At 25.7% G+C, this 20,705-nt stretch overlaps 1 protein-coding gene across 3 annotated transcripts in view; it reads right to left on the reverse strand.

The window, feature by feature from the left end:
- Window positions 1–20,705, reverse strand: part of PH4alphaEFB (prolyl 4-hydroxylase subunit alpha-1) — a 173,887-nt gene that overhangs the window by 103,827 nt on the left and 49,355 nt on the right. For all 3 annotated transcript variants that reach the window (XM_075292744.1, XM_075292743.1, XM_075292742.1), the window contains one exon: window positions 17,194–17,215. The gene's annotated coding sequence lies outside the window, so the exon portion shown is untranslated. The remainder of the gene's footprint in view (window positions 1–17,193; window positions 17,216–20,705) is intronic.

A 20,705-nucleotide genomic window follows, 5' to 3' on the forward strand; every position in this document is an offset into this window, starting at 1 on the left:
ATAATTTTGTCAAAATTGTATTTTTATAGAAATCTTTGTAAACATTTTATTTTTATAGAAAATTAGTAAAACATTTTTTTCTTTAGAAAATTTTGGCAAAATTTTATTTCTATAAAAGTTTTGATAAAATTTTATTTCTATAGAAAATTATGTTAAAATTTTATTTCTATAGAATTTTTTTTCAAAAATTTTTTTATAGAAAATTTTTTCAAACATTTATTTCTATACAATTTTTGTTCAAAATTTTATTTTTATAGAAAATATTGTCAAAATTTCATTTTTATAGATCTTATTTCTTTAGAAAATTTTGTCAAAATTTTATTTCTATAAAAAAAAACTTTTATTTCTACAGAAAGTTTTGTCAACATTTAATTTTTACAGAAAATTTTGTCAACATTTATTTTGTCGAAAAATTCTTTTTATAGAAAATTTTGTCAAAACTTTATTTTTATAGAAAATTTGTCAAACATTGTTTTTTCTTCAGAAAATTTTATCAAAATTTTATTTCTATAAAAATTTTGCCAAAATTTTTATTTTTTTATAGAAAGTTTTGTCAACATTTTATTTTTATAGAAAATCTTATTTCTTTAAAAAATTTGGTCAAAATTTTATTTCTATAAAAAATTTGTCAACATTTTATTTCTATAGAAAATTTTGTCAAATTTTTATTTTTATAAAAAATGTTGTCAACGTTTATTTATTTTATCAAAAATTTATTTTTGGAGAAAATTTTGTCAAGATTTTATTTTTATAGAAAATTTGTAAAACATATTTTTTCTTTAGAAAATTTTGTCAAAATTTTATTCCTATAAAAATGTTGCCAAAATTTCATTTCTATAGAAAATTATGTTAAAATTTTATTTCTACAGATTTTTTTTTCAAAAAATTTTTTATAGAAAATTTATTTCTATACATCTTTTCAAAATTTCATTTTTATAGATCTTATTTCTTTAGAAAATGTTGTCAAATTTTTATTTCTATAAAAAGTTTGGCACAATTTTATTTCAACAGATGTTTATTTTGCAAAAAAAAAAAATATTTTTATAGAAAATTTTATTTCTATAGAAAATTTTGTCAACACTTTATTTTTAAAAATTTTTTTTTCAAAATTGTATTTTTATAGAAGGTTTTGTCACAATTTTATTTTTATAGAAAATCTTGTTTCGTTAGAAAATTTTGTCCAAATTTTGTTTCTATAAAAATTTTGGCAAAATTTTATTTCTATAGAAAATTTTATCAAAATTTTATTTTTAAAGAAAATTTTGTCAACATTTTTTTATTTTGTTAAAAATTTATTTTTATAGAAAATTTTTTTCTTTAGAAAATTCTGTCAAAATTTTATTTCTATACAAATTTTACCATAATTTCATTTCTATAGAAAATTTTGTCAAAATTTTATTTTTATAGATTTTTTTTTTCAAAATTTTATTTTTATAGAAAATTTTGTCAAACATTTATTTCTATAGATTTTTTTTCAAAATTTTATTTTTATAGAAAGTTTTGTCAAAAATTTGTATTTTATAGAAAGTTTTGCCAAAATTTTAATTTTTAAAGAAAATCTTATTTCTTTAGAAAATTTTGTCAAAATTTTATTTCTATAGAAAAATTTGTCAAAATGTTATTTATATAGAAAATTTTGTTAAAATCTGATTTCTATAGAAAGTTTTATTTCTATAGAAAATTTTGTCAAAATTTTATTTCTATAAAATATTTTGTCAAAATTTTTTATCTAAGAAAATTTTGTCAAAATTTTATATCTATAGAAAATTTAGTCAAAATTTTATTTCTATAGAAAATTTTTTCAAAAGTTTATTTCTATAGAAAATTTTGTCAAAATTTTATTTCTATAGAAAATTTTGTCAAAATTTTATTTTTATAGGAAATTTTGTGAAAATTTTATTTCCATAGAAAATTTTGTCTAAATTTTATTTTTATAAAAAATTTGTCCAAAATTTTTTTTCTTTAGAAAATGTTGTCAAAATTTTATTTCTATACAAATTTTACCAAAATTTTATTTCTGTAGAAAATTTTGCCAAAATTTTATTTTTATAGAAAATTTTTTCAAAATTTTATTTTTATAGAAAATTTTGTCAAAATTTTATTTTTATAGAAAATTTTGTCAAACATTTATTTCAATAGATTTTTTTTCAAAATTTTATTTTTATAGAAAGTTTTGTCAAAATTTGTATTTTATAGAAAGTTTTGCCAAAATTTTATTTTTATAGAAAGTTTTGTCAAAATTTTATTTTTATAGAAAATCTTATTTCGTTAGAAAATTTGGCAGAATTTTATTTTTATAGAAAATCTTATTTCGTTAGAAAATTTTGTCGAAATTTTATTTCTATAAAAATGTTGGCAAAATTTTATTTCTATAGAAAATTTTGTCAAAATTTTATTTTTATAGAAAATGTCAAAATTTTATTTCTATAGGAAATGTTGTCAAAATTTTATTTCTATAAGAAATTTTGTCAAAATTTTATTTCTATGGGAAATTTTGTCAAAGTTTTATTTCTATAGATAATTTGATCCAAATGTTATATCTATAGAAAATTTTGTCAAAATTTTATTCTTGTACAAAATTTAATCAAAATATTATTCCTGTACAAAAATTAATAAAAATTTTATTTCTTTAGAAAATGTTGTTAAAAATTTATTTCTATAAAAAATTTTGTTAAAAATTTATTTCTATAGAAAATTTTTTTAAAATTTATTTCTATAAAAATTTTGCTAAAATTTTATGTCTAAAGAAATTTTTGTCAAAAGTTTATTTATATAGAATATTATTTCAAAATTGTATTTCACGAATTCTATAAATCTACCAAACAGTAAAAATTTTATCATTTTTGGTAGAATTCTACCATCTGTGGCAACCGTGTTTGTACCACCAATATAATCCTGGTGATATTTGTGAGTGTTTCCCAGCTTCTACAAGTGGTTTCATACTAAAGCCTCTCAGACTCAGCTATAATTGATCTAAATGAAGATCAGGACTCATTATTAAGAAATTCACCTCCTGTGGTGTCATAATGGGCTAAATAGAATAAGTGAGCCTAATATAAAGAGCTGGCACCATATCTAAACTAACTTCACCTACACTGAAATCTGGACCTAATATGAAAGATTAGGCAGATTAGGACGCGTAATATACTCAATATTAAGGACAAATTTCTTTAAAATAAAGAAAATTTAATTAACAGAAAGTTCATAATTTTTCACAATTCAATTCACAATTCACAATTTTTCTTTAAAATTTAGGACGAATCTTTAAAATGTTAGGACGAATTCCATTAAAATTAAAAAAAGAACATTTTTAATGAAATGAACTACATCTTCTGCAAGTGCATTTAAAGTTGTGCCTTTGGAATAACTTCCAATTTTTTTTGCTGGGAAGTGAAACACGTATTTTAATTTTATAGAGATACGATTTAAAGCTAGATAGCTTCCTCAAAACTGTCTTTTTTACAGAGGCATTATCTTTGTATCGGAATGGTCTATTTTCTTTGGATCCAAGTAAATTTTTTTTAGTGTACCTTTCTTCAGAATCTCCATACTTTCCTAAATATTAACTGTTCACTACCACCACAGATTTTGCCCTCTGTATTATTCCATTCATTCATATGCAAAACTAAAAGACCTTTTGTGGTTCATATCTGATAATACTATACAACAAAAGCTTACTTAGTAAATTACTACTACAAATAATTCTATTGAAATTTGAATTTGAAAAAAAAAATTAAAACAATAAAAAGTAATCTCCAACCAAACCAAACATAGTAATAAAATAAATGTTGTTCACCTGTTGCAACAATAGATCATCCATCGTTATTGTCCTCTGCTTTTGAAATTAAAATGTATCGTTGTTGTGTAAATTTTATTGCAAAATAAATACTTTTTAAATATACACGTGCATGCTCCGTATTGTTATATAATGCAAATGTTTTAGCCCTGTCCGTTATGATAAACCATTCTTTGTTCTAGTACTTGGCTCGAATAAATTTAATTCCCAATTGTCTTTTACATTCAGAAACTGTAACTGTATCTTTATGGCCTATAGATGGGATTGAATAAGCATTGAAGTTCACTGAACTTGAAATGATTTCATCTTTCTTTGAAAGATGGATTAATAATAACAATATTAAGTAGAGAAAAAATATAAAAGACTTATGAAGGTAATTTCTAAAATATATTGGACTATTGAAGAAATAAATATATAATTCAATAATAAAATAAAATAAAATGATGCAACAAAGTATAGCGAATTATAATCACTCAACGATATTGCTGAGCAGTACAATATTCACCCACTATGGGTTTCTGGCCACAGGAATATACCAGGAAACTGCGAAGCGGTGGAAAAAAAATGTTGACAAAATTATTTGTAGAAATAAAATTTTGACAAAATTGTCTATAGAAATAAAATGTTAACAAAATTTTCCATAGATATAAAATGTTGAACATTTTCTATTTTGATATTTTCTATAGAAATGAACATTTTGATAAAATTTTCTATAGAACTAAAATTTTGGCAACATTTTGTATAGAAATAAAAATTTTGATAAAATTTTCTATAGAACTAAAATTTTGACAAAATTTTCTATAGAAATAAAATTTTTACAAAATTTTCTATAGAAATAAAATTTTGACATAATTTTCTATAGAAAAAAAAATTTGACAAAACTTTCTATAGAAGTAAATTTTTGACAAAATTTTGTATAGAAATAAAATGTTGACAAAATTTTCTATAGAAACAAAATTTTGGCAAAATTTTCTAAAGAAATAAAATTTTGACAAAATTTTCTATAGAAATAAAATTTTGACAAACTTTTCTATAGAAATAAAATTTTGACAAACTTTTCTATAGAAAAAAATGTTGGCAAAATTTTCTATAGCAATAAAATTTTGACAAAATTTTCTATAGAAATAAAATTTTGACAAAATTTTCTATAGAAAAAAAATTTTGAAAATTTTTTATAGAAATAAAATTTTGAAAAAATTTTCTATAGAAATAAAAATTCGACCACATTTTCTATAGAAATAAAATTTTTACAAAATTTTCTATAGAGATAAAATTTTGACAAAATTTTCTGTAAAAATAATATTTTGACAAAATTTTCTGTAAAAATAAAATTTTGACAAAATTTTCTATAGAAATAAAATTTTCACAAAATTTTCTATAGGAATAAAATTTTCACAAAATTTTCTATAGAAATAAAATTTGGATAGAATTTTCTATAAAAATAAAATTTTGAAAAAAATTTTAAAAATTTTTTACAAAATTTCCTATAGCAATACAATTTTGACAATATTTTCTATAGAAATACAATTTTGACAATATTTTCTATAGAAATAAAATTTGGATAGAATTTTCTATAGAAATAAAATGTTGACAAAATTTTCTATAGAAATCAAATTTTGACAAAATTTTCTATAGACATAAAATTTTGACAAAATTTTCTATAGAAATAAAATTTTGACAAAATTTTCTATGGAAATAAAATTTTGCAAAATTTGCTATAGAAGTAAAATCTTGACAAAATTTTCTATAGAAATAAAGTTTTGACAAAATTTTCTATAGAAATAAAATTTTGATAAAATATTCTATAGAAATTAAATTTTACAAAATTTTCTATATATAGAAATTTTTTGTCAAAATAGACATAAAATTTTGACAAAATTTTCTATAGACATAAAATTTTGACAAAATGTTCTATAAAAATAAAATTTTGACAAAATTTTCTATAGAAATAAAATTTTGACAAAGTTTTCTATAGAAATAAAATCTTGAAAAAAATCTCTATAGAACTAAAATTTTGGCAAAATTTTCTATAGAAATAAAATTTTGACAAAATTTTCTATAGAAATAAATTGTTGACAAAATTTTCTATAGAGATATAATCTTGAAAAATTTTTCTATAGATATAAACTTTTGACATAATTTTTTATAGAAGTAAACTTTTGACAAAATTTTCTATAGAAAAAAAATTTGACAACATTTTCTATAGAAATACAATTTTGACAAAATTTTTTTTAGAAATAAAACTTAACAAAAAAAATTTCCATAGAAATAAATTGTTCACAAAATTTTCTACAGAAATAAAATTTTCACAAATTTTCTATAGAAATAAAATTTTGACAAAATTTCCTATATAAAAAATTGTTGACAAAATTTTCTATTTTGACAACATTTTCTATAGAAGTAAACTTTTGATAAAATTTTCTATAGAAAAAAAATTGACAAAATTTTCTATAGAAATACAATTTTGACAAAATTCTTTTTAGAAATAAAATTAAAAAAAAAAAATTCTATAGAAATAATATTTTGACAAAATTTTCTATAGAAAAAAATGTTGGAAAATTTTTCTATAGAAATAAAATGTTGGTAAAATTTTCTATAGAAATAAAATGTTTATAACATTTTCTATAGAAATAAAATTTTGACAAAATTTTCTATAGAAATAAATTGTTGGCAAAATTTTTTATAGAAATAAAATGTTGACACAATTTTCTACAGAAATAATTTTTTTATTCTATACAATTAAAATTTTGATAAAATTTTCTATAGAAAAAAAAATGTTGACAAAATTTTTCAATGGACGGAACGTTGTGAAGACCGAGAGAAATGTTAAGTGAAAATTTCCAAATATTGATCAAAATATATTTATGGTTTTTCTATAACAAAAACAAACAATGAAGAATTAAGCAAATTTAATAAATTGCGATTCTTCACAAAATTTGCCGCGCTTATTTCAAAATATTTATATTTGCGAAAATATGAATTTTATCTGTAGTCGATAGACCCTAATTTGAGTTCATATTTTATATTCATATGTTTCAAAAAGTGAATGAAATAATATATCGGCTAATAACATAATAATTAAATGGGCTTAGCAATATTAGCATCTAAATTATCATTGGTATATCTTTGAAATTTAACACAATGAACTCGAAATGCAACAGGTTTTTTGTTATTTTGTCGTTGTTCTGTGAAGCGATTACATTATTTGCGTAAAATATATTGAGACAATTTCGGTCACCTAAAAGTGATATACACGGCTAGTTAACTCAACTGAAATTCAAATTTAAATTTAAATTTGAATGTTTTGTTGATATGAACGAAACAAAACAACCTTTGTATATCTGAACTGCACTCATAAATAAGAAAAGCAATAAATATTATTTTGTTTGTAGAAATAAAAATTAGACAATGTTTTTTTTTTTTTAAGTAAAAATAATAAGAAGATAAATGACGACAACTCCCACGAGTAAAATAATACGTGATAGAAAACACAGTGGGGGACAAAATACTTATAAAATCTATTGTTAAAGATTTTAGCAGAATATTGCTTATTTTTGGTAATTTTCATGGCCATAGTAATTTCCGTAAGTCCTCCAATAAACTACAAGGTTAGTTTAATCAACAGAGATAAAATTTCACCACAGTTTTATTTCTACAGAAAATTTTTGGAAAATTGTATTTCCATAGAAAATGTTGTCAATATTTTACTTCTATAGAAAATGTTTTGTCAAAATTTTATTCCTAAAGAAGATTATGGCAAATTATTATTTCTATAGAAAATTTTGTCAGAATTTTATTTCTATAGAAAGTTTGGCAAAAGTTTATTTCTATAGAAAATTTTATGAAAATTTCATTTCTATAGAAAGTTTTGTCAAAATTTTATTTCTATAGAAAATTTTGTCGAAATTTTATTTCTATAGAAAATTTAGTCAAAATTTTATTACTATAGGAAATTTTGTAAAAAATTTTATTGCTATAGGAAATTTTGTAAAAAATTTTCTCCAAATTTTACTTTTATAGAAAATTCTATCCAAACTTTATTTCTATAGAAAAATTTGTGAAAATATTATTTCTATAGAAAATTTTGTGAAAATTTTATTTCTATAGAAAATGTTGTCAAAATTTTATTTCTATAGAAAATTTTGTCAACATTTTATTGCTACAGGAAATTTTGTAAAAAAAATTATTCCTATAGAAAATTTTCTCAAAATTTTATTTTTATAGAAAATTCTATCCAAATTTTATTTCTATAGAAAATGTTGTCAAAATTATATTTCTATAGAACATTTTTTCAACATTTTATTGGTACAGAAAATTTTGTAAAAAATTTTACTCCTATAGAAAATTTTCTCAAAATTTTATTTTTATAGAAAATTCTATCCAAATTTTATTTCTATAGAAAATTTTGTGAAAATTTTATTTCTATAGAAAATTTTGTGAAAATTTTATTTCTATAGAAAATTTTGTGAAAATTTTATTTCTATAGAAAATTTTGTCATAATTTTATTTTAATAGAAAATTCTATCCAAATTTTATTTTTATAGAAAATGTTGTCAAAATTTTGTTTCTATAAAAAATTTTGTCAAAATTTTATTTCCTATAGAAAATTTTGTGAAAATTTTATTTCTATAGAAAATTTTGTCGAAATTTTATTCCTATAGAAAATTTTTTCAAAATTTTATTTTTACAGATAATTTTGTCAAAATTTTATTTTTAAATATAATTTTGTCAAAATTGTATTGCTATAGAAAATTTTGTTAAAATTTTATTTCTATATCAAATTTTTTTCTGTCAAAATTTTAATTCTATAGAAAATTTTGTCAAAATTTTATTGCTATAGCAAATTTTGTCAAAACCTTATTTCTATCGAATTTTTTTTAAAATTTTATTGCTATAGAAAATTTTTTCAAAATTTTATTTCTATAGAAAAATTTGTCAAAATTTTATTGCTATATAAACATTTTTAAATATTTTATTGCTATAGATTTTTTTTTTCAATATTTTATTTCTATAGAAAATTTTGGCAAAATTTTATTTTTAAGAAAATTTTTCAAAATTTTATTTTTATAGAAAAATTTGTCAAAATTTTATTTCGTTAGAAAATTTTGTCATAATTTTATTTCTATAGATTGTTTCTAAAGAGAACGGAAAAAATTTTATTTTTATAGAAAATTCTATCCAAATTGTATTTCTATAGAAAATTTTGTGAAAATTTTATTTCTATAGAAAATTTTATTTCTATAGAAAATTTTATTTCTATAGAAAATGTTGTCAAAATTTTATTTCTATAGAAAATGTTGTCAAAATTTTATTTCTATAGAAAATTTTGTCGAAATTTTATTTCTATAGAAATTTTTTTAAAATTTTATTTTTAAAGATAATTTTGTCAAAATTTTATTTCTATAGAAAGTTTTGCAAAATTTTATTTCCATAGAAAAATTTGTCAACATTTCATTTCTAGCAAATTTTCAAAACATTTTATTTCTGTAGAAAATGTTGTCAAAATTGTATTGCTATAGAAAATTTTGTCAAAATTTTATATCTATAGAAAATTTTGTCAAAACTTTATTTCTATCAAACATTTTTATACCCACCACCATAAAATGGTGACGGGGGTATAATAAGTTTGTCATTCCGTTTGTAACACATCGAAATATCTATTTCCGACTATATAAAGTATATATATTCTTGATCAGGGAGAAATTCTAAGACGATATAAGCATGTCCGTCTGTCCGTCTGTCTGACTGTCTGTTGTAATCACGCTACAGCCTTCAATAATGGCGCTATCGTCCCCAAATTTGGCACAGATTAGTTTTTTGTTTGCAGGCAGGTCAAGTTCGAAGATGGGCTATATAGGTCCAAGTTTTGATATAGTCCCCATATAAACCGACCTCCCGATTTGGGGTCTTGGGCCTATAAAACCCGTAGTTTTTATCAGATTTGCCTGAAATTGGAAATCCAGAGGTATTTTGGGACCATAAAGAGGTGTGTCCAAAATAGTCCGTATCGGTCCATGTTTTGATATAGCCCCCATAGAGACTGATCTCCCGATTTTGCTTCTTGGGCTTCTAGAAACTATATTTTCTATCCGATTTTCCTGAAATTGAAAATCTAGAGTTCTTTTGGGACCATAAAAAGGTGTGCCGAAAATGGTGCCCATCGGTCCATTTTTTGGTATAGCCCCCATATAGACCGATCTCCCGATTTTGCTTCTTGGGCTTCTAGAAACTATAGTTACCATCCGCTTTGCCTGAAATTCTTGAGCTTCTATAAACTGTATTTATTACCCGATTTGCCTGAAATTCGAAATCTAGAGGTATTTTTAGACCACAAATAAGTGTGCCGAAATTGAGGTATATCGGTCCATTTTTTGGTATAACCCCCTTATAGACTATAGAGACTATGTTTTCTAGCCGATTTGTTTGAAATTCTGGAGGTATTTTAAGATCACAAATATGTGAGTAGAAAATGGTACCTATCAGTTCAAGTTTTGGTATAACCCCCATATACACCGATCTCCCGGCTTTATTTCTTGGGCTTCTAGAATCCGTAGTTTTTATCCGATTTGCTGGAAATTAGAATATATAATGAAATTTTAGACAAACGAAATTTCCTTTTCTTATAAAGTATTTTCGTTTATTCAACTTTAAAATTCTCTAAAATAGCAGGCGCACTGATCATGAAAATTGCTTCAAACTGAAAGTAAAATTTCCAGATTTTAATCATCGTATTTCTTTAAATAATGGCGGAAAAAATCTTTAAGATCTCAAATCAAGGCGTAATTTAATCATATACACGATATGTTTATAATTTCTCTAAAACTCAAACAAAATTGGTTCTCATAAATCTAGAATCTTATCTGGTCTTCATAGGTAGAATCTTTAAAGTTTGTCTTCGGGAGCTGACTGCCTTAGGAGAAGATTTGTCATCAAACCCTCTAAAATTCTATATATTATCAAGTAACCCACAACGACGAAGAGTTTTCAAAGTAAACTATCATATTTGATTCATGATGGTGGGTATTTAAAATTCGGCCCGGCCGAATTTACTGCTTTATATACTTGTTTAAAAATTTTATTGCTATAGAAAATTTTTTCAAAATTTTATTTTTATAGTAAAATTTGTCCAAATTTTATTGCTATAGAATTTTTTTTTTTTAAATTTTATTGCCACAGAAAATTTTTTTCAAAATTTTATTTCTATAGAAAATTTTTTCAATTTTTTTTTCTATAGAAAATTTTGTCAAAATTTTATTTCTATAGAAAATGTTTTGTCAAAATTTTATTTCTATAGAAAATTTTGTCAAAATGTTATTTCTATAGAAAATTCTGTCAAATTTTATTTTTATAAAAGATTTTGTTAAAATTTTATTTCTATACCAAAATTTTGTCAAAATTTTATTTCTATAGCAAAATTTTGTCAAAATTTTATTTCGTTAGAAAATTTTGTCATAATTTTATTTCTACAGATTATTTCTAAAGAGAAGTAAAGTGCCTCTTAAAGGAATCTTTGGTACATTTTTCACATTAAATTAAATATTTAACGAATCTTTTTTAAATTTTTGAAATTGAAGTGATCTTAAAATATAATAAATTATAGGGAAATATTGTTACATCAACTCACTCTAAATAAGCCAATTCCGAAATCTTTTCCAGTTCTTTTCTTCATCACTATTCAAATTTATTTTCAATCAAATCGAAGACCATTTAACATTTCTCGCTAAATGGATGGTAGGCAACAATGAAGAGAAAATGTTCTTTTTATTGGATTATTTAAAATGTGACATTTATGAAAAGTCATTAGCATTTGAATTTGAAATTAATTGAAGAGAGACTACGACCGGACATATTAATTTTCAAATAAAAGCTAATAGAACCTTCGAATAAATTTGGCCATCTAGTTTTTGATGCCATCATGTTATGCTGATTGATTTCGAATTTCATGAATAATACAAATATCAATTTTTACTACCTCTTCCCATCGTATTATATAGTATCAGCAACAGGAACATTTAATTTCGTTGTATTTTAAAATAGTTCAAGCTCCATTTAACAATTTCGTTTAAAGTATTTTATCACTTGATTTGAAACCAGTCCATTTTTAATGTCAACAACGCCGATAAGAATTATTGATATTCTTGCGACCAACTTTTTTTTTAAATATCCAGTTCACATCATAGAAAAAAATAAGTCAATTAAAATACTAAATATTTTTGTTAACTTAATACAAAGTAAAAAAAAGATGCTTAGAGTAATTGAACGAAATTTCTTAGTGGCACTCATGCCATAGTGGTTAATTCCTGAAAACTAAATGTTGGTCTGGTTAGTAAAGATTAAAAAATTAAAAATGCATCCACTTAAACCGGTGCATATAATGTGGCAACAAATGCTATTTTATATCAAATAAAATGAAATTGCAAATAAAATTCACAAATTTATGTATCTGACAAAATGTATACACTTAAAAAATTATAAAAAAAGTCTCTTTAAAAGCAAATAAACCCGAATTTATGACAAGCGATTCAACGAATTTCTCCAATCTTTTTTTATTTGCCTTTAAGGAAAATTTTTAGAATTATACGAAAACCTCGTTTTTCAAAAATTTCGTTCGCCAGGAAAGAGACCTCTTCTTTCCTAAAATTTTTAGAAAAAATATATTTCATTTGAGAAAGCTTACTACGGTGTTACTATGTATACTATAATATGGATTGTATATCGATAGGAATATATAAGAAAATAAATGGCTTTCCGACTATTTGTACAGAAATATAAAATAATTGGTATTAATAAGTTATTGGAAAAAATGATACATACAAATTTCCCCAGGCCTAGCTATACATGTTTCGTCACCGCCAAGATCAAATTTTTATACCCTTCGGTATAGATCTGTTTCCTTTTGAAGACCCCTCGCCGTGGTGGGTTACTTGATAATACAAATATAGAATTTCAGATAGATTTTATGAAACATACTCCCACAAGAATATCGGTTTAAATGATATGCTTCCCGAAGTTAAATTCAAAGTTTAGATTTATAAGTATCATTTTTGGTTGAGTTTTTGAAATTTAAATTCTGTAGATTTTTGAGTATGAGTAGTAAAATTGGGAAATTTTACATCTAATTTCGTGAAATTTTATTCCCTGAAGAAGTCAACTATTAATTTAAGCGGTTTATATGAGACTATATCAAATATTTACAGATTTAAACCTATCTCTATGGGCCTAAAATACGTGCAATTTCTAGTAAATCGGATAAAAATTAATGTGTCTTGATGTCCAAGAATGAGCAATCGGAAGATTGGTCTATATGGGGGCTATTCCAAACCATCCTCCGATATTCGACACAGGTCTTTGTAAATACACTGAAAAAACAGTGAACCCACCAGGAAGAAAACTTTCGGTTAATTTTAGAAAATTTTGAGTATTTGTAGAAAATTTTAACTAAACAGTATTACAAACGTTGGCATCACGCCGATGTCATAAAAATAAGTAAATATTTTTCGACAAATACAAGAAAATTTATTAGACATAACGAAGTTTTTTCACTTGTTAAAGAAAATTTTGTAGTTTGAAGAAAAAACTTGGAGTTCAAAATTGCAAGAATGTCTTTAGTGACATACGAAGTTCACGATGGACGCATTTTTGGTAAAATTTAAAAATTTAAAGAAATTCTGAACTATTTTGTGGAAGACACGAATTTAGTTAATCTTTATGCTTCATTTGAGTATATTTTTTTCCTCGGGTTTAGTTAATTTAACTAACGTACACAAAAAAGTATTAGAGTAAAGAAAACATTCTCCAAACATAATATTTCTATGAACTAAAATAAAGTTAAATTGGCTTTAGTGAAATAGAGAGTTCACTTTTTATTGAGTATATAGTACTTCTAGATTTGCAATTTCAGGGCAATCGGAGAAAATTGCAGCATCTAGATGTCCAAGCATTTGAATCGGGAGATTGAATGCTTGGAAGCTACACCTCAAGAAATCAAATTGGGAGATCAGTCTATATTGGACCAATATAGCGAACCTTCGAACTTGATATTTTATAAAAACTGAAATTGGACATTTGCAAAATTCGAAAGTTTACCTCTTCAAATTTGACCAAATACACAGAACAAATGTAAACAATTTCCAATGAAATAGTTGATTGAAGTTAAACAAGTATATAAAGGATATATTAAAGGGGTATATTAACTTTGTCATTCCGTTTGTAACACATCGAAACACCCCATAAAGTCGTGGTGAAATTCTGAGTCGATCTAAACATGTCCGTCCGTCCGTCCGTCTGTTGAAATCACGCTAACTTCCGAACGAAACAAGCTATCGACTTCAAACTTGGCACAAGTAGTTGTTATTGATGTAGGTCGGATGGTATCGTAAATGGCCCATATCGGTCCACCTTTACGTATAGCCCCCATATAAACCGACGCTCAGATTTGGCTTGCGGAGCCTCTTGGAGGAGCAAAATTCATCCGATCCGGTTGAAATTTGGTACATGGTGTTAGTATATGGTCTCTTACAACCACGCAAAAATTGGTCTAAATCGGTCCATATCGGTCCATAATTATATATAGCCCCCATATAAACGTACCCCAGATTTGGCTTGCGGATCCTATAAGAGTAGCATATTTCATCCGATCTGGCTGAAATTTGGTACATGGTGTAAGTATATGGTCTCTAGGTTAGGTTATGTGGCAGCCCGATGTATCAGGCTCACTTAGACTATTCAGTCCATTGTGATACCACAGTGGTGAACTTCTCTCTTATCACTGAGTGCTGCCCGATTCCATGTTAAGCTCAATGACAAGGGACCTCCTTTTTATAGCCGAGTCCGAACGGCGTTCCACATTCCAGTGAAACCACTTAGAGAAGCTTTGAAACCCTCAGAAATGTCACCAGCATTACTGAGGTGGGATAATCCACCGCTGAAAAACTTTTTGGTGTTCAGTCGTAGCAGCAATCGAACCCACGACCTTGTGTATGCAAGGCGGGCATGCTAACCATTGCACCACGGTGGCTCCCTGTCTCCCTATGGTCTCTAACAACCATACAAAAATTGGTCCATATCAGTCCATAATTATATATACCCAGCAAAACTCCTGTTACCAGGTATGAGCACAAGTATGCCTGCGCCAAATTGGTAACAACTTCCTCGTACATATATCAGTAGTAATACTTTTACACGGGCATGACATTGGAGGAAAGTACTTCCGTGCAAGCATACCAGCAGTCGAAAAATAAGTACTTCTTCGCAAGCATACCAGCTCTCCAAAAATAATATCTTTACCATAAGATACCCAAAAAGTGCGAACTCACCCCTGTTGTTTTGTAATCCAACACACTATGCCACGCTCCACGGCATGGATCTATTCAATGATGTAATTTGTAATATAAATTATGTACTATACAACTTTAGAAAACAAAGGTATATTTTATTGGCAATTTTTTTTCTGAAATGTAATTTGGCATTACTTCTCGCTACTATTAACGATGCCCACTGTAGAGCCGAACCCGGACCTCAAGAAATGATTTTGATTACCGGTATTAATAGAAAGAATCAATTTTTGCCTACACAGGTAAGTTATTATTTTTAAATCCTAGGTAATATTGCAAGTAGTAACTTTTTGATTACCGGTATTACTGAAATAAATCCCTAGTGCTTACCAAGTTTTTGCTGGGTAGCCTCCATATAAACCGATCCCCAGATTTGAACTCCGGAGCCTCTTAGAGGAGCAAAATTCATCCGATCCGGTTGAAATTTGGTACGTGGTGTTAGTATATGGTCTCTAACAGCCATGCAAAAATTGGTCCATATCGGTTCATAATTATATATAGCCCCCATATAAATCGATCCCCAGATTTGACCTCCGAAACCTCTTGAAGGAGCAAAATTCATCCGATTCGTTTGAAATTTGGTACGTGGTGGTCTCTAAGAACCATGCATAAATTGGTCCATATCGGTCCATAATTATATATAGCCCCCATATAAACCGTTCCCCAGATTTGATCACCGGAGCCTCTTAGAGAAACAAAAATCATCCGATTCGGTTGAAATTTGCAACGTGGTGTTAGTATATGGCCGCTAATAACCTTGCCAAAATTGGTTTATATAGGTCTATAGTTATATATAGCCGATCCCCAACCACACAAAAATTGGTCCATATCGATTCATAATCATGGTTGCCACTCGAGCCAAAAATAATTTACCAAAATGTTATTTCTATAGAAAATTTTGTCCAAATTTTACTTCTATAGAAAATGTTGTCAAAATTTTATTTCTATAGAAACTTTTATTAAAATTTTATTTCTATAGAAAATTGTGTCAAACTTAATTATGTATGTATTTAATCGGCCTTTTTTAGTTTAATATAACCATGTATGGACTACCTTACAATTTAGAAGTCGGTGTTAGGAAGTTTTAAGATACCTTGCCATCGGCACCCCAAGTAATTCGATTGTCTATGACAGTCTTCAGTAGAAGTTTCTACGCAATCCATTGTGGAGGGTACATAAGCTTCGGCCTGGCCGAACTTACGGCCGTATATACTTGTTGTGATTGATTTTTGTTTCAATTAATTGTTGAATCAATTAAATTTTTGATTCAATATTTTTTAAAACTCAATTAAAATCTTAATTGGAAAAAGTTTCGTAAATTTTTTTCTGTGTACTGAAGGCTATGGAAATTCAAATTGAACATATGTACACTAAGGGCGTTTTCGATTCGCAAAAAATATGTTGCCTTGGTGTTACACTACTTTTTCCCTAATTGACATTTCGCCCAAATGATAGTGTAATTCTAAAGTTATTGTTAATTTATAATATTGTGAGGTATAAAGGATCCAAAATCTATGACAGTGTTCTTGATATGTTGCAATCAATTTCGAGAATGTTGCACCTTTTTTCCCAATCGAAATCGCCATAAGTTTTGAACATATGTACACTTAGGTTTGAAACATACATACACTCAGGTATGTATAGATTGGTATCTGGCATTTGTTTCCAATAACTTAATAATACCAATTCCTTAATCTTCATGTCCAATAAGCTCATATGAAAAATAATATGTAGAATAATTCATAATAATATTTTAATTTATCTAAATAACAAAATTAAAAGGACCATTATTTTCGTAATTGAATTTCAAAAAGCAATTTGCTGTATACATTTGTAAGGGATGAAGACTTCAAGAACAGCGAAATTTGTATTTTTCTAAGGGATATGGACCAATTCTTGGCATTATAGATCACATTCACCGCTACATATATGTAGGTCAACATCTGTAGAACGTCAAGATTAGTTTTTCTTAAATTACACCATTTTAAATTATACCAGATTATGAATGAGAAACTATTGACATAGTTTTTGTGTGAGTGTACGTAAGGAGTTGGTTTTACATACCTTGGTGTATCGAAAAAAATGTCTGTAAAGAAAAACAAAAATTAAATCAATTAAAATTATAAATATTATTTATTTAAATCATTGCACTGTATATTTTATATTATTTGGGAGGAAACGATTTTAATATAACACAATTTCAAATAAATTGCAATTCCTCATGACTGCTCACGAACAATTGAAATATCTTCCTTATGACAGGGTAAAACGAAATCGAAATGATTTATGAAACACCTATTTCGCATACTCATAACTTATGAAATAATTTTTGCTAATTAAAACACTTAAAACGAACATGAAATTAATAAATGTAGTAAATATTTGCAAGTGCATAAATATGAAGAATTGTTATTAAAATAGGCTGACCACTCGAATGGCCAAATAAAACAAGTTTAAAAAACGAAAAAGTTACTTTTCACATTAAGTTGTTGCTGGCGTTTCCATAACGTGTCTGAATGGTAGATTATTAAGAGCACTTTTTAACTATATGTGAGTTTGACTGTGCACAATGGGAGAATATTGACGTAAATAAGGTGACCACAGTTTTTATATAAACAGCTCTATGTTCGTTTTTCTTTTTCTTTTTTTTTTTTGTCGAGCAAGCACACACACAGAAAACAAATTTGTTGTGCCAACCAATTTTTTTGCCAACCAAATTATTTGGTCCCATCTACTATCAGAATATAACCGACAAAATTTGTTGAAGCAACCAATTGTTGTCTGGCACAACAGTACATAAAGTAGTTTAAAGAACTAAATTTTGGGTACATTAACAGTCTAATTAGCCAACAGAACCATTAAAATTGCATTCGTTTATACAACCAACTAATTATTGTCCGACGACCAATACTTGCGAATTTAAAGAAAATATCATTTTAGTTTTTATTTTATTATATAATAATGTATATTCTAGTTATTGACCAAAAAGGAACTTGTAAAAAGTCCTTAATGAACGGTAAAAGATAATCCCATGAAATAGCTAAGGTGGAGATTTTCAAAATCTTCAAAAGCACAATCAAGTATTTCCAATTGTTGTAGTACCACATTATCATCGTTGAACGCGTCCCATAGCAAATGAATAACATGGATTTTCCCAACTGCCGCCAATACTCACGCCCATACACTAATTTGGTTAGTTCGGCCACGCTCAGTTAGTTCAACCACTCACAATCATGGGATCAATTTTCAGTGTGACTTGGGATTCAATCATGGCTCATGAAATTTTTCTTATATATCGGCATCAGGGGAATGTTGAAATTTTGAGACCGCTGATGAAGCAGACAATCTATATGTTTACCTTTCCCAACCTCAGTACTGGTAACATTTTCTATGATATCTATAGAAATTTTATAGAAATTAAGGGAAATGATGAAGAGTAAGTTGCAATTTGATGTTTATCTTACTTACCTTGATGCTTAACTTACAATGCAGCTACCGGAATTAAAAAATTATGAAAAAATCTAACTTGAATTTTTAAGTTTTATATAATTAATGAAACAAAAGATTATTTGTTGTCATATATGTAGTCCATAGCAACAAATTCTTTTTATAACTATCAAATCTGTTAACACAACTAACTTATTTGCTATACAGACTTTCAGTTGGGTTTGGTGATACATTGGCAAAACAAATTAGTTATCACAACAAGATGGAATAAATTGAAATAGTTGCTTACTGCAATATATAAATAACGACCAATATTTGGTCGGGTGTACCAACTTTTAGTCACACAACTATTATATTGGTTACAGAAACCATTAAACAAGGGAAGTAACTAAAAATTATTCCAAACAATTAAAAATTGTGGGTCACCACAATCTATTTGTTGTCGTACTCGAATTCCAACCAATCATTTCTCTGGGTGCAGTAGCCACAATTGGTAGAATTTTACCAAACATGGTAAATTTTTTTACTTTTTGGTAGATTGGTAGAATTCATGATGTTTTGATAGATTTTGCAAAACAGTCTTCTCCAACAAAGAGGTACTTCAATTTTCAATAGGAAACAAATTTTCTATAGAAATAAAATGTTGACAAAATTTTCTATACACAGATAATACATATTGGTTGTGATGACCGAATTTATTGCCAACCTCCTTTTGGCAGTTGCAGCAACTATCTGCTGGCAGTTGTGATACCCGATAAATTCGGTCGACTCAATCTAATTATGGAAAATCCAACCAATACCGTATATGGAGTTGGTTGTACTAGACGATGCAATTGGTCGTTACTCCCATCTTATTTGGTTTTACTTTATTAGAACTTTAACCGAATTGAAAATTAATTTTTCCTCAAAATATTGTATTTTACATTTTTAAATGATAGAAAGGTACATAAAATCACACTAAACTTAAATACAATACATTGATAACATTTTAACAAAAATTGTCACCTTTAAAAGTACCCCCCAGCTTGGATTGTTGAATTAAGAGGCAATGGGAGTTAAATCTCTGGGATTCTTAGTACATTAGTACTTATAAATGGAGTCCAAACTGAGCACATAACATAGCATAAAAATGGACCAACCTAAAAACACAACAAATTAAGTTAGAAAATTAGTGTGGAGTTTTAAAAATTTAATAAGAATCTACTCGACATGGTCACTTCCTTTGGGGTTTCGTAAATAGAATAGAAATTAAATGTTGACAAAATGTTCTATAGAAATAAAATTTTGACAAAATTTTCTATAGAAATAAAATTTTCATTCGTTTTGTTTTGTTATTGTTGGTTTTGTTCTTTAAGCATTGTTGTTGTTTTTCGATTTCAGCTTAAAACCATGCATTGACTATTTAAACTACAAGTGTAGCTTAACCAACAGAGGAAAAGAATGTTTGTCAAATTTATTTGGGCAAAGCCCTTTAGACTGCATGATGGTTGGATGGACCACGTTTCGGAATTACCACATTCCTCATCAGCATCCTCTACTTGCAGCAAAACTATCAACCAGTTATCAGAATAAATTCAGGCAGTTCATTAAACCCAACAATGAACCATGAAATAAAATTTTGACAAAATTTTCTGTAGAAATAAAATTTTGACAAAATTTTCTATAGAAATAAATTTTTTACACAATTTCTATAAAAATAAAATTTAGACAAAATTTTCTTTAGAAATAAAATGTGACTACAATTTCTATAGAAATACAATTTTGGCAAAATTTTCTATAGAAACAAATTTTGACTAAATTTGCTATAAAAATAAAATTTTGGCAAAATTTACTATAGAAATAAAATGTTGAAAAAATTTCTACGGAAATAAAATGTTGACAAAATTTTCTATAGAAATAAAATTTTTACAAAATTTTCTATAGAAATAAAATTTTTACACAATTTCTATAAAAATAAAATTTAGACAAAATTTTCTTTAGAAATAAAATGTGACTACAATTTCTATAGAAATACAATTTTGGCAAAATTTTCTATAGAAACAAATTTTGACTAAATTTGCTATAAAAATAAAATTTTGGCAAAATTTACTATAGAAATAAAATGTTGAAAAATTTTCTACAGAAATAAA

This window comes from Haematobia irritans, chromosome 1, assembly GCF_050003625.1.
Source record: "Haematobia irritans isolate KBUSLIRL chromosome 1, ASM5000362v1, whole genome shotgun sequence".
In the NCBI taxonomy this organism is placed as follows: domain Eukaryota; kingdom Metazoa; phylum Arthropoda; class Insecta; order Diptera; family Muscidae; genus Haematobia; species Haematobia irritans.